Raw genomic sequence first — 11,549 nt, forward strand, 5'->3', positions numbered from 1 at the left:
GGGAAATCCCATGGACAGAGGAGCCTGGCGGGCTACAGTCCATGGGGTCGCAAAGAGTCGACACAACTGAGCACGCACACACATACAAAGAATGAGGTAGTTTTTAGTAAAAGTATGTTAGTACACAGGTAGTGAAAACAATAATAAAGCTATCTAAACTTAACTGTGAACAGCATGATGTGTTGTTTAACTTCCGTTTTCTGACAATGCAGCAGTTCTGTAGGAGAAAAAAGTTTCCCTGCATCAAGTATTAGGAAAAAATTTCAAGTTAATCATATTTTTATTTACTTAGTTTTATTATTGTTGCTTTTTTAGCCATATCACGTGGCATGTGGGATCTTAGTTTCCCCACCAGAAATCAAACCTTCACCCCTTGCATTGGAACAGTGGAGTCTTAACCACTGAACTGCCAGGGGAGTCACAAGTTAATCTTATTTTTAAATGTAAAAGTAAAGAAATAGGAAAATCCTTCAAGATAGCCTCTAAGGTTTCTTTTAACTCTAACATCTTTAATTCATAAGTAATAGATAATATAGCAAAGGCCAAGGACCTTCGCCTTCCCCATCCCCAAACATTACATATGACAATGTTCATACCACCGCACACATGGACAGATTGCATTCTTTCACATTAAGATTTAAAATCATAAATATATCTCAAAAGAATGGTCAGTGGGCTTCACAGAGATTTGTAGAGGTGGTACTAGTGGTGAAAAACCCACCTGCCAATACAGAAGACATAAGAGACCCAGGTTCAGTTCCTGGGTCAGGAAGATCCCCTGGAGGAGGGCATGGCAACCCACTCCAGTATTCTTGCCTGGAGAATCCCATGGACAGAGGAACCTGGTGGGCTTCTCAGAAAGACTTGGGCATGACTGAAGCAACTTAGCATACATTCACATGGCTAGAATTTTAAAGTGATAGTTTCTACAGACTAGTTCTGTCTAATCAGCATCCCCACCAATTGCCACCCATCTCAACAAAGACACACTGAAAGTCTATACTAATACTATTCATAAATTTAATCAGATTCTCAAACATTGGAAGACATCCAACAGGTTTAAGGAGTAAATAAGCTCATGAATATTTAGTTATGCTTCACCATTACCACTTATATCTACCAAAAATGTTAAAATGGTTTGACTCAACTACTGAGCAATGTCAGGAAGACTGGACCAAACTTTGGAAGAAAGTATGCCACTGGCCATTGAGCCCTCTCTTTGGAGTAGACTGTCACTTCCATTTTAACACACAGTAGATAGAAATATTTGCTGGCTTCCTTTCTACTAAGATTTTGTGTCACCTTGTAGTATCGGTTTGTCCTGTACTTAGAAAAAAAAATTACACATATGTTGGAACAGCTCCCAATATCTAAAAGCATGAAGGAATTGTAGTAGTACCTCAGACTAACTCTAATCTTAATCTTAGAACAAAAACACTTTTAGACTAGATTTCACACACTTGAAAAGTCTCAGTTGATAAGCCAATACATTGATCAGTTTTCTCTTTGCCATTTGAATCATAAACATGAAGAAAAAGCTACATAATCTAAACATCATTTTTTCTAATAATTTTCCCATCTTCTCTTAAAGACCTGCATCTCTTCCTCCTTTTTATTCCACGTACTAACTCTGCTGGGTTTCCATGACTCTTTTTTTTTTTTTTTTTTTTTTTTTACTGTGGCCAAATATCCATGACATAAAATTTACCACTTGTAATCATTTTTAGCTGTACAGTTCAGGGACATTAAATGCATTTCCGTTGTTGTGCAAATATCACATCATCTATCTATCTCCATAGCTATCTCATTTTCCTGTCCTAAAACTTTGTACCTGTTGAACAATAACACTCCATTACTCCCTCTCCCCAGCTCCTGGCAACCATTCTATTTTATGTCTCCATAAATTTGACTACTCCAGGTAGTCTCATATAAGAGGAATTATACAACTGCCGTCTATGGGGTTGCACAGAGTCGGACACGACTGACGCGACTTAGCGGCAGCAGCAGCATACAACATTTATCCTTTGGGTCTAGTATGTTTCACTTAGTGTTAAGTTTTTATGGTTCATCCACATTGTAGTATGTTTCAGAATTTCTTTCCCTTTTAAGGCTGAATAATACTGTATTTTGTATATGTGCCACATTTTGTTTATCCATTCATGCACTGATGAACATATGAGATAATTCCACCTTTGGGCTATGTGAATAAAACTGCTATGATCATGGGTGTACTAATATCTGTTTGAATGCCTATTTTCAATTCTTTTGGAACTACTTCCACCAGCTCAGTGGTAGAACTAGTAGATCATGTGATAAAGTTTTTGAGGAACTTTTCCATAGCAGCTGCACCATTTTGTATTCTTACCAGCAATGCATGAGAGTTCTAATTTCCTCACACTCCTGTCAACTCTAATTTCTGTTTTGTTTTGTCTTAAATAATAGACATCTTTACAAGTATGAAGTGATATGTTATTGTGGCTATATGTTACTGTGGGTTTGATTTGCATGCTCCTAATGGTTAGTGATGTTGAGCATCTTATGCTTGTTACCTATTTGTGTATCATCTTTGGTGAATCGCCTGTTTATTCCTTTGCCCATTTTTAAGTTGGTTGCTTTGCTTTGTTATTGTTGCATTTTAGGAGTTCTTTATATACACTGGCTATTAATTCCTTCATATTTTCAGAAATTATTTTCTCCTGTTCCGTGGGTTGCCTTTTCACTCTGTGGATGGTATCCTTTGGTTCACAAAAGTTTTCATTTTGCGAGAGCCTAGTCTACCCATTTTTTCCTTGTTTTGCCTGTGCTTTTAGTGTTATGTCCAAGAAATCAGTGCCAAATCCAGTGTGATAAAGCTTTTCCTCCATATTTTCTTCTAAGAGTTTTATCATTTTAGCTTTTTACATTTAGATCTTTGATCCATTGTGAGTCAGTTTTTGTATATGGTGTATGGTAAGAGTCAGGGTTCGTCAGGGTTCTTCCTGTAAACAGGTACTTTCCAATCCCACCATGTCTCACTGATGACATGTGTCATTTAAGCTACTGACATACATATTCCCGCATATGCTCATCCTCACTCACTTTGCCTTCCAGTCTAGGCTTCGGTGGTTTCCCAGTAGACAAGTGAGAGAAAGCTGAAGTGGTTGGAAAACTAAGAGCTCAGCTGGCTTACCTCCCGTAACTAGGATACAGCGGTGAGAGCAGTGAGGCAGTGGCCAGGATCAGCAAGCATTTTGATGATTTCATCCCCAACAAAAGAACAGCAGAAGTAGGTAGAGTTTCAGGATAAGAAGGAAAAAGGGAGCGTGTGTTATGTGTGTGTTATATATGTACACATATATGGCAGCAGAGGGCAAGAAGTGAGGTCACTCCACACTGGATACTGGATGTGGCTGTGAACTGTAGGTTACAGCAAATTTTTATTTATGTTCATACAAAAATAAATTTCTCTCTGTGCTGCTTTAGAAAAATCAAACTAGATTAACCACGGTTATGTGGGCAAACTGTGTTTTCTAAACAATCCTCCTAGTTCTGTTTTACAGTGGACAGAACCTAAAAGTGCTTACAGTGTAAAATGTGAAGGTCTGCTTAGCCTTCACTTGCAGAATCTTGAGAAGTAAGAAGAAACTACCAGGCCATGTAAACTGCCTCACCCAGTATCACCAGGACCAAAGGTCTTCGCTGGGCGGGCTGCTCTGATGGGCTTGGAGATAACAGCACCCCACTCACATAACTCATGCAGGAATCTACAGATGAATTGGGCTTCCCAGGCAGCTCAGTGGGTAAAGAATCTGCCTGCAATGCAGGAGATGAGGGTTCAGTTCCCGGGTCAGGAAGATTCCCTGGAGAAGAGCATGGAAACCCATTCCTGTATTCTTGCTGGAGAATTCCATGGGCAGGGGAACCTGGTGGACTACAGTCCATAGGGTTGCAAAGAGTCAGACATGACTGAAGCGACTGAGCACACACGCGCACACACACATTAATTAGAAACTCTACATCAGAACCCAGGATTGGCAATAGGGCATCCAAATCTCAAATACATTAGTGTTAAGTCTACTAAGGCTGACGTCAGCACCTATGAGAAACACACTGACCCAGTCTGTCCCCTCTTGTTCTCCGTGGCGACTGGTTTACAGGATAAACTGTTAGCTGTAGGTCCTCACCTTCTCTATGCCATAAAAGCCTATTTGGAGAAAGAAGAAATAACTAAGCCTATTAAATTTTCTGGTTTGACTAAGCCGTGCTTTCTAAAAACAGTTTGCAAGACTGATATAGTATATTTCCCCTGAAGCATTAAAGTCGTTTCACACTTTATTAACTCAGAGAATATCCAGTCTTTTCCTCTGAGACTGGGAATAAACGACTAGCTTAAATCAGAGACATTTTTGCTGGTATGCTAGTTTTTCAATTGAAGTATAAACTCCGAGTACACACAAGGAAAGTACAGACTGTGTGAGGCGTGAACAGCAATTATGTCTCAAACAACAGTCCCAGAAGTTTATTATGCCTGAAAAATCATAAACTTCCTGACACTTGACCATTTCATTCTAAACACCCTAAGTTCAGGAAAACTGGATATAATTTCTTTCTTAAATTTCAGTCTGTATTTCATGCGTTTAACTAATATAGTTTTGATTTCTGTGCAGCATTTATAGTCTTTGTAACTTTTATGTAAATTTCCAACTAACTTTAACTGCCTAGTTAAATTATAGACACTGGGAAAACTGGTTCTCCTCCATCCTCCCCCAACTTTCCCTTCTTCTAAAATATATCTTTCCTCAGAATAGAACAACTTTCCTCTCCTCCCCCAAACCCGCAAATTCTACCTTGGAAAAAAAATTAGACATTTAGCATTTAAATAATTCATAAATGACAAACTCTTCTCCTTTCCCTAGTTTAAAACCATATGTTACCGCATTTTGTTCAAATGGTGAATTCTCAGTAAAAAGGTGTGTGTGTGTGTGTGTGTGTGTGTTATTTAAACAAGGATTAAAGCAAACAGCTACTAATCAGACAGTAGCATCAGTCTAGTGCTATACGATCATCTGGAGTACTTATTAACCATGTATTTACATTTGAAAACCAGGAATATAAAGTGACAATTTAAGATGAGAAAGAAAAAATTAAGAAAAAGAAAAGATGAAAGAAGTATGAATAAACAGGAAAAATGGCAGCAGTGCTTTTTTTTTTTCCCCTCCCCAAAGACCAGAGATCCAGTGCTGCTTCCCCATTTCTTACCCCCTGAACAAGAGGCTGTGCTTGCCTGTGTGGCAAGATAAGTGGCACTACTGGACCGTGGAGGTTTCCTGTATGGACATTTATAGAACTTCTGTATTATATGCAGTATCAGATTAGTTTGTGATTTCTCTTCCAAGTCATCAGGACTCACTACTGCATTGGAGAACTGCCCAGGAGCAGAGAAATGCCAGGGGGAAAAGGACCCTACAACAGTGTGTGAGCTCAAGCGCTGTAACACCCAACCTTTCAGGATACCCACACATAAAAGAGCGTTTGGAAACTGCCCTCGTGGTCAGGCCCTGGCTTTGTGTCTACTTCCTTGTGGCAGCATAAAATCTCTACCAAAACTCTGAGACAATATAGTAGAAGCTAAGCATATCAGCTCAGGAAAAAAAAAAAAAAAAAAAGTCATGGAAGTTCTCCAGCTGCCTGACTGACCAGTGCCTGCTTTCCAAGAAGACTCTTGGGAGCCTTGGCTATCGTCCATCAATCAGTGATTGGTGGGGCTTTTCCCCTTGACCTTGCTGATGCCTGAGCTGTGTATTAGAAATGCCAGCTCCTGTGCCAAAGCTGGGGCTTCCCTAGTGGCTCAGTTTTAGAGAATCCACCTGCTAATGCAGGAGATGTTGATTCAATCCCTGGGTTGGAAAGATCCCTTGGAGAAGGAAATGGCAACCCAATCTAATATTCTTGCCTAGGAAATCCCATGGACAGAGGAGCCTGGCAGACTACAGTCCACGTGGGTCTCAAAAGAGTTGGACACGACTTAGCAACTAAATAACAGAAACAACAATGCCAAAACGGACCTATCCATTCTTTGTGTGTGTGTGTGTGTGGCTCGTGGGATGTGGGATCTTAATTCCTCAACCAGAGATTGATCCCAGACCCTCAATAGTGAGAGTGTGGAGTCCTAGCCATTGGACTGCCAGGGAATTTCCCCTATCTATTCCCTGGACAATACTCTGTATGGCTATTTGTGCTTAGTTCTAAATGCAGGTAAAACACAAAAGTTAAATATAAATAGGATTCCAAAGCAATTTATTGGCAGTTATATATAATATTACAATTCTTTTTCGAGCTTTATCTTACTACATTTCTTATAAAGACAGTGCTCATTCATTGGTTCTTTCATTAATTTTTTTCCTTTACTGAAACATTTCTTCATTTTGTGCTAGGCACTGGGGATACCAATTAAGGTCTCTGCCTTTTAAAAGCTTCAGTTATAGATAATGAAATAAACTATGTTTCTTTACTTTTTCTAATACATTTCAGACAGTGTAGAATAAAGTGGAAATAGGCTAAACTGTCTACAATCACTTCACAATAGGAAGTAAATTTTACTTTTTCTGTTACAAAGGGCCCTTTCTCAAATGGCCCCATTTCTAATAGAGTCCAAGTTTTTATAACAAGAATTAAGCTACTGAGTAGTAGGGTTTAACTTTAAGCATACTTTTGCTAGAAGCACATGTTCTTTAAACTATCATTTTCATTTTTCACTATATGAAAAAATAATAATAATAGCAATAATAATAAACCAAGTATCACCAGAGGAAGAACAAAGCTAGAAAGTTAGTTAAGGGAGAATAACATTTAAATGTTCAGTGGATAAAAAGAAAATGTAATTTGGGGGTTAGTTTAAAGTTGCATTTTAATGCATATTGTCTCTGCCTCCCACTAGAAAGTTTACTTCCTTTTATATGTTTTCTCACAAAGAGTCTATCATAGTCACATTGCTGTGGTATTTGAAAATATTTTTAACTTCAAAAATACCCCACATTCAACTTAAATATTTGTAGAAGAAAGTAACCCATGGCTTAATCAATGTTGAGAGTATTTCTGGCCCACTTCTATTTCACTGTAACTAGTGCCTTGGGATACTTGTCTAGGAAATACAAGAACATCAACATTAAACAGGATCTGATTTTTTTCTGTGCTGGCAAATACTGTTCCCTGGTCAGAACTGAGATGACTAATGTTAACCAAACAAAATCAGAAGGTCACACCTAAAACTGAAACTAATGTTTGTCTGTGTCACCCCATCATAGAGTCTTTGTTTCAGAACAGGCAATTTGTCATTTTTCTTATAAGGAGACCTATGATATTCTTGTATACTATAATTTGACATACCACCAGAAGGTAATAAAAGAACATAATCCATAGAGCATGTACTCATGTATAATATGGCACAATAATAATAGCCATACTATTACCATATAACTACCACTTGCTAATATACTTTGAAACTGGGGGAAAGGAAAAGCATTTACATACCATCATAAAGCTATATATGCTTATGTTTGGGAAAGTTCACCTTCTAAATCTATTTTGGTATAAATTCAAGAAACTAAATGAATGAAAAATACTCTTTATACACAAATTTTAGAATATATATATGTTATATATATATTCTAAAACATATATATTCTAAAATATGTGTATGTGTATATACTCTAAAATATGTGTGTGTGTGTGTATATATATATATATCTCCTATATTTGGACTGTCCAGATTTGTCTTGAAGATAAATGGACCATTTATCAAACAATTTAAACTAAAGACTGTACTCCCAAAGATGAAGCCCCTTTATTAAATTGTGATTCCCATTTTATCACTGTGTAATTGGTGTAATTGTGATTTTGAGCTTAAGTGCATGATTATCCAGCTTCTCCATCAAGAAAATGGGACCGATACTTTGGCATAGTGTTTTAGGTCTATATCGATATAGGGAAGGTATATTCAGGAAAGATATATACAGAGAGAGATCAATTTTTCAATAACTTGAATCATATTCTAGATGACACAGAGGATTTCCTAGCTAAAGGAACTCTATGATAAATCCCTTTCCAAATTAAAGAATATTTTTATGATAAAAATTACCATCCATCAAACCACCAGTTCATATATTCCAATGCTGGCACATGAAACTTTTCTATGTACTCCCAGGTAACTTTCTTAAACTTGTAGTGGTAATTTGAATATATCATAGTTAATAAACAGTATTTACAACTACATTCAATGGGAAGACACAAAGCATTAGTGTAGGTATACTAAGTAATAAAAAGGTAATACACAACTGAACAAATATCAGAAAGAACATAGTATTTGCTCTTTTGCATAATCATTAGCTTTGAAAAAGGCATCATTATAACCACATGTGAAATGTGTGGTTATAATGATGCATTTCCTATAGCAATATATAATAGCTATAGAAGTTCCCTTTCAGTTTGTCCACAAAAATCTGGGAGTAAATTCCTTCAGATTCTTTAGCTTTTAAAATTATACTGTCAAGCAGAAAATTTGTGATTCTTAGGTGTGACTTACACACGGGGCTGTGCTCCCAAGAGTACATCCTTGAAAAACATCTATTTTGCTCAACTGAAATAATAATTATTTAAAAATCATATAGTATATAAAATACAAAATAATAAATTTGAGCACTTAACATAGCCAAGTACTTTTCTAAGTATTTTCTATGCATTGTCTCACTTAACCTTCACAACATCGTGAGGTGTATTATCACCATCTGACAGATGGTGAAACTGAGGCTTAGGGAGATTAAATGGCTGGTGTGACGACACTTGATTCTCAAGTGGTGGAGCCAGGCTACGAAGCTAGGTCTGATTCCAGAGCCTGGGTGAGTAGCCCCCATTCCCACTGCTATGTCATAGTCCCATATTCTCACTTGAACGTTTGGATTATGTGAATTCTAGTCCTTCAACATTTCCATTTAAGAAGTTAATAGTGCTTTTTTAAGTCTAAAAAGTCGAATTTGAACCTATTTACTACTTTATAAAGGGCCAGAAATAGGCTATGGAACAGTTTGCAGCACTCTCTGAAGGGTGGGGGAAGTGGGGCGGTGTAATGAGGCATTTGGTATTATAGAAAGGTATGGTTTTCCAACAGTTTTACTGTGGATCTGTGCTTGAGTTTCCTTCAATCTGTGAACCGAGGTCCATCTCTCACTGATAGTAGTTTTACCCTGTGAACACTGGCTGCAGTTAACTCTGCTATTACTAAGAACATAGCAAAGAGAGTTACCACGCAGAAAGGACCCTGGGCTTTGTCATCAGCTAAATTTCAATTCTGAGCGGTCTTGGGTAAGTCATTTGATCACTCTGAGCCTAAAGTTCCTGATCTTGAAAAAGGAGGCAATAACAGCTAACATTTATCAAATTCTTACTGTATACTCGGTTCTCTTCTAAGGACTTGGTATTATCATCTAATTTATTCCTCACAGTGATGCCTTGAGATAGTGATTGTTGTTCCCACCAGTCCAGTCTCATTCTGCAGATGAGGGTGGTGAGGAACAAAGACTTTAAATAAATAAGTACATCACTGTCACACGGCTTCACAGTTAAAGAGCTGGGGCTCAAACCCAGGACATCTAACCCAAGAGAGCAGGCCTTTTGCTAGAAAGGGCCAGTCAATATTTCAGGTTTTGTGGGCCATACTGTCTCTGCTGCAGCAGAGGTGTCTTTTGCAAACTAAGTGCTCAACGCGAGCGTTTTTAAACCATACGTTACAGAAATTTCATAAGAGATTATTTCTAGTCCATCTCCTTCCCTCCAGGGAATTTATGTCATCTATTGCATTTAAGTTGCATTTAAGTCGTCTATTCTCTTTTATGACACTCTCTTCTTAGCATATGAAGGAAATAACACTCTCCAACCACTTTCCCAGGAATGCTGGAGATGCTGTGGAATACAGTCCTCCTCTGAAATTATCCCACTGCAGTAAATTGATAATAATATGATAGCAGTGAGCAAAGCGTCTGGCTTATAAAGATGCCCGATAAAATTGATTTTTATCTTAATGATTTTAATTAATTCATTCTATTACAACATCATTGGGTATTATATTTGTAGTCATGCAATCAATATATGATAATGTAGTTTTAGGTATAGGTGGAAAAGGTGGATTACCCTTGCAGAATTTCCATGTGTCTCTAAATATAATTAGCCAGATGTGCAGATTTTCAGTCCTCACCCACCTGTTAAAGCTGGATCACTCTTTGGGTTCTGTTTTGACCCACAGTCCATTGTTGCTTGTAAACTTTACAAAGCTATGATCATGCCTTTGGCACTCAATGTTTGTTGAAAGACCATATGTGATCTCCTGTGCGTGTGTGCATGCACTCAGTCATGTCCAATTTTGCAACCCCATGGACTGTAACCCGCCAGGTTCCTCTGCCCATGGAATCTTCCAGGCAAGACTACTGGAGTGGGTTGCCATTTCCTCTTCCAGGGGATCTTCCCAAGCCAGAGGTCAAACCAGCATCTCTTGCATCTCCTGCATTGGCAGGCGAATTCTTTATCAACTGCACCACCTGGGAAGTCCTAGGGTTAAATAACCTTATGTGGCTGCCCGTCTTTGCTCATGGTCTTTGCTCAGCCTTCTCTTTTCTCCCTCCTTCTTCATCTACCCTTGTTTGGCTGGGAACCCCAAGGACTATGCTGCATTCATGACTGCATCACCAAGCACCCAGCACGGCCTGGCAATCAGCAAGTGTTCGAATGAATGAATAAATGAGTGATTGAATGAATGCATGCACAAACATTGTTTGAGCATCTATTTTATCAGGTCATTGCCTTCTGCCTAAGGGGTACAGAGGTTGGTTCTAATATCAGTGAATTGACTTGTGTTCCGGGGGCAATAGTTGTTCATAGCGTGTCAAAAAACAAAATTCTGAATCCTAAGTGAAGCTTTTGATATAATTAGAAACCAGCAGTGACACCAGAAAAAGGTCTAAGTCTTAAAAACCAGATTGTCAGCAGTTTTCACATGTCCATGAAGCCAAGGGGTCTGACTTTAATAAGGCATTTCTATAGCGTGGCAGATCCTTAGCCTGACTGCAAAAGTGCTATTTGTGTGACGTAGGCCTGTCAGTTTGCCGGATGGCAAGTCAGTCTAACAACAGAATCAGTGTGATAGGGCTTTATGGTGGTAGTTCTTTGCTTTGAAAAATTAAATTAATAGATTTCCAACCAAATTAATTTGAGTAGTTTTGTATCAAAGAGACATTGCTTTGGATCTTTGAAATCTTCTGCACATGTCTCAGTTTTGATAGCCTTGACAGGAAGAGCCAGGTCAAGACACCAGGCCCATGCTGAGTGTGGAGATACTACTATTTCATTAGTACCTCTCATGTGTAAGTGTACGGGCTTCCCTGGTGGCTCAGAGGTAAAGAATCCACCTACAATGCAGGAGCCTTGGGTTCGATCCCTGGGTTCGAAGATCTCCCGGAGGAGGGCATGGCAACCCAGTCCAGTATTCTTGCCTGGAGAATCCATGGACAGAGGAGCCTGGTGGG

At 38.5% G+C, this 11,549-nt stretch overlaps 1 protein-coding gene across 5 annotated transcripts in view; it reads left to right on the forward strand.

Moving 5' to 3' along the window:
- The window catches only part of RBM47 (RNA binding motif protein 47), a 175,927-nt gene that overhangs the window by 142,175 nt on the left and 22,203 nt on the right, over positions 1 to 11,549 (forward strand). The gene's annotated exons all lie outside the window — the stretch shown is intronic.

This window comes from Bubalus bubalis, chromosome 7, assembly GCF_019923935.1.
Source record: "Bubalus bubalis isolate 160015118507 breed Murrah chromosome 7, NDDB_SH_1, whole genome shotgun sequence".
NCBI classification, from domain to species: domain Eukaryota; kingdom Metazoa; phylum Chordata; class Mammalia; order Artiodactyla; family Bovidae; genus Bubalus; species Bubalus bubalis.